Source organism: Neophocaena asiaeorientalis, unplaced genomic scaffold, assembly GCF_003031525.2.
Source record: "Neophocaena asiaeorientalis asiaeorientalis breed wild unplaced genomic scaffold, Neophocaena_asiaeorientalis_V1.1 scaffold265, whole genome shotgun sequence".
Classification (NCBI taxonomy): domain Eukaryota; kingdom Metazoa; phylum Chordata; class Mammalia; order Artiodactyla; family Phocoenidae; genus Neophocaena; species Neophocaena asiaeorientalis.
The window spans coordinates 1,522,150-1,525,467 of NW_020172172.1; positions in this window are offsets into that span (position 1 = coordinate 1,522,150).

The following is a 3,318-nucleotide window of genomic DNA, read 5'->3' on the forward strand; positions in this document are numbered from 1 at the left end:
TGCCCTGCTGTGTGGCTTGTGGGATCTTAGTTCCCTGACCAGGGATTGAAACCCAGCCCACAGCAGTGAAGGTGCCGAATTCTAACCACTGGACCTCCAGGGAATACCCTTGCACATATTTTTAAAACATTTTTTATTGTGGTAAAATATACCTAATATAAAATTGATCATTTGAAACATTAAAAAATTTAGCAAAGGTAAATGTAAAATTGACATACAAAATTGTAAGATATGCAAAGTGTACATTGTAGTTCTTTGATATACATATATATTACAAAAGGACTCCCTTCATCTAGTTAATTCACACATCTGTCACCTCACATATTTATCTTTTTGTGTGTGTGTGTGAGAAACCTTTGTTCTACTGTCTTAGCAAATTTCAATTATACAATATAGTGTTATCAACTATAGTCACCATGTTTTTACATTATATCCTCAGACCTTATTCCTCTTATAGTTGAAAGTAATTACCCTTTTACCAACCTCTTCCTATTTCCCCACCCACAGCCCTTGGAAACCACTTAAACTTTGTTTCCACTAGTTTTGACTTTAAAAAAAAATTCCACATATAAGTGATACCATACAGTATTTGTCCTTCTCTGGCTGTTCACTAGCATAATGCTCCCAAGATCCACCCCTGTTGTCACAAATGGCAGGATTTCCGTTTTTTCTTGTGGCTAAATAGTATTTCATTGTATATATAAATATATACCACATTTTCTCTATTCATTCATCCGTCGATGGACACTTAATGTTGTTTCCGTATCTTGCTATTATTGTTTCCTGTTTCCTTTATTTCTGTCTTAACTTTACAATCTATTTATTTAGGTTTATATTATTTTGTTCTTTTTTCACTTCCTATGATGGGCATTTAGTTTATTAATTTTCAGTCTTTCTGATTTTCTATTATAAAGCAGGTAACACTATAAATTTCCCACAGAGTACCACTTTTTATACCACCCATAGGTTTGATATGAGTGGTATAAGTTTTTATAGTTTTCACTTATAAGCATTTATAGTATCACTCATTTATAAATATTTTAAAATTTTCATTATGATCTCTTTTTTGACTTCTGAGATAGTCACAAGTTTTATTAACTTAAAAATATATATTTATAAAACTTAATAAACTTTAGAAAAAATATATGTATATTCCATGTTCATGGATTGAAAGACTCAATATTGTTGATAAGACGTCAACGCTTCCCAAACTGACCTATAGATTCAATATAATCTCAATCAAAAGCACAGCAAGCTGTTTTGCAAATATCAACAAACTTATCCTAAAGTTCAAATGGAAACGCAGAAGACCTGGATATCCAACACAGTAGTGAAGAAAAACAAAGTTGGAGGCTTCACACTACCTGATTTTAAGACTTCCTATAAAGTCTTCCATAATCAAAATAGCATGGTATTGGCAAAAGGATAGACACAGAACCATGGAACAAAATAGAAAGTTCAGAAATAGACCCACATAAATATAGTCAACTGCAAAGAAGCAAAGGCAATTCAATGGAGAAAGGGTAGTCTCTTCAACAATGGTACTGGAATAATTGGATGACCATATGCAAAAATTTAATGTAAAAAATGTAAACCCAGATCTTACACCCTTTACAAAAATTAACTCAAAATGGATCATAGACCTAAATGTAAAACACAAAACTATATAAAACTTCTAGAAGACAACATAGGAGAAAATCTAAGTGACCTTGGGTTTGGCAATGAATTTTTAGATATGACACCAAAAGCAAAATCTATGAAAGAAAAAAATTGATAAATTGGACTTTTTTAAAAAGATTTATTTATTTTGTTTATTTTTGGCTGCGTCAGGTCTTAGTTGCGGCACATGGACTTTTTGTTGTGGCGCACAGTCTTCTCTCTAGCCGTGGTGTGCAGGTGTTCTCCCTCTAGTTGTGGCGCGCAGGCTCCAGCGCGCGTTGGCTCTGTAGTTTGCGGCACGCAGTCTCAGTAGTTGCGGCACGCGGGCTTAGTTGCCCAGTGGCATGTGGGATCTTAGTTTCCCTGACCAGGGATCGAACTCGTGTCCCCTGCATTGTAAGGCGGATTCTTTACCACTGGACCACCAGGGAAGTCCCAAATTGGACTTTACTAAAGTAAAAAACTTCTGCTCTGCAAAAGATGCTGTTAAGAGAATAAAAAGGCAAGCCAGAGACTGGAGAAAATATTTGCAAAACATAGCTGATAAAAGACTTGTATCCAAAATATACAAATAACTCAAAACTCAACAGTAAGAAGGTAAACATCCCAATTTAGAAAACAGGCAAAAGATCTGAAGAGATAACTCACCAAAGAAGATATACAGATAGCAAATAAGCATATGAAAAGATGCTCAACATTATTTGTCATTAGGGAAGTGCAACTTAAAAGAACGAAAAACTAAATAAAAGAACTCATCTATTATTAAGGCTAAAATCAAATAAATTGGCAAGGATGCAGGACAACAAGAATTCTCATTCATTGCTGGTGGGAGTGCAAAATGGTATAGCCACTTTGGAAGACAGTTTCCAGTTTCTTACAAAGCTAAACATAGTTTTACCATATGACTCAACATTCGTGTTCCTAGGTATTACCCGACTGATTTGAAAACTGTATCCACACAAAAACCTGCACGCAAATGTTTATAGCAGCTTTATTCACAGCTGCCAAACACTGGAAGCAACCAAGATGTCCTTCAATAATTGATGAATGGATAAACAAACTGTAGTACGTGGATACATTGAAAAATATTATTCTGTGATTTTTGAGAAACAAGCTATTAGGCCATGAAAAGATATGAATGGCCTTAAGTGTATACTGCTGAGTGAAAGAAGCCTGTCTGAAAAGGCTATATGGTGTATGATAAAGGTATATGACACTCCAGGCTTCCCTGGTGGCGCAGTGGTTGAGAGTCCGCCTGCCGATGCAGGGGACACGGGTTCGTGCCCCGGTCCGGGAGGATCCCACATGTCCGGTTGAGAAGAGAGAGGAGGGTTTAATAGGTGGAGCACAGATTTTTTTGGGCAGTGAGACTTCTGTCTGATACTCTAATGGTGGATACATGACTCCACGCATTCGTCAAAACCCACAGGAGGGCTTCCCTGGTGGCGCAGTGGTTGAGGGTCCGCCTGCCGATGCAGGGGACGCGGGTTCGCGCCCTGGTCCGGGAAGATCCCACATGCTGTGGAGAGGCTGGGCCCGTGGGCCATGGCTGCTGAGCCTGCGCGTCCGGAGCTGCTCCGCAACGGGAGAGGCCACGGCAGTGAGAGGCCCGCGTACCGCAAAAAAAAAAAAAAAAAAAAAAACCCAAGGAGTTTAAAG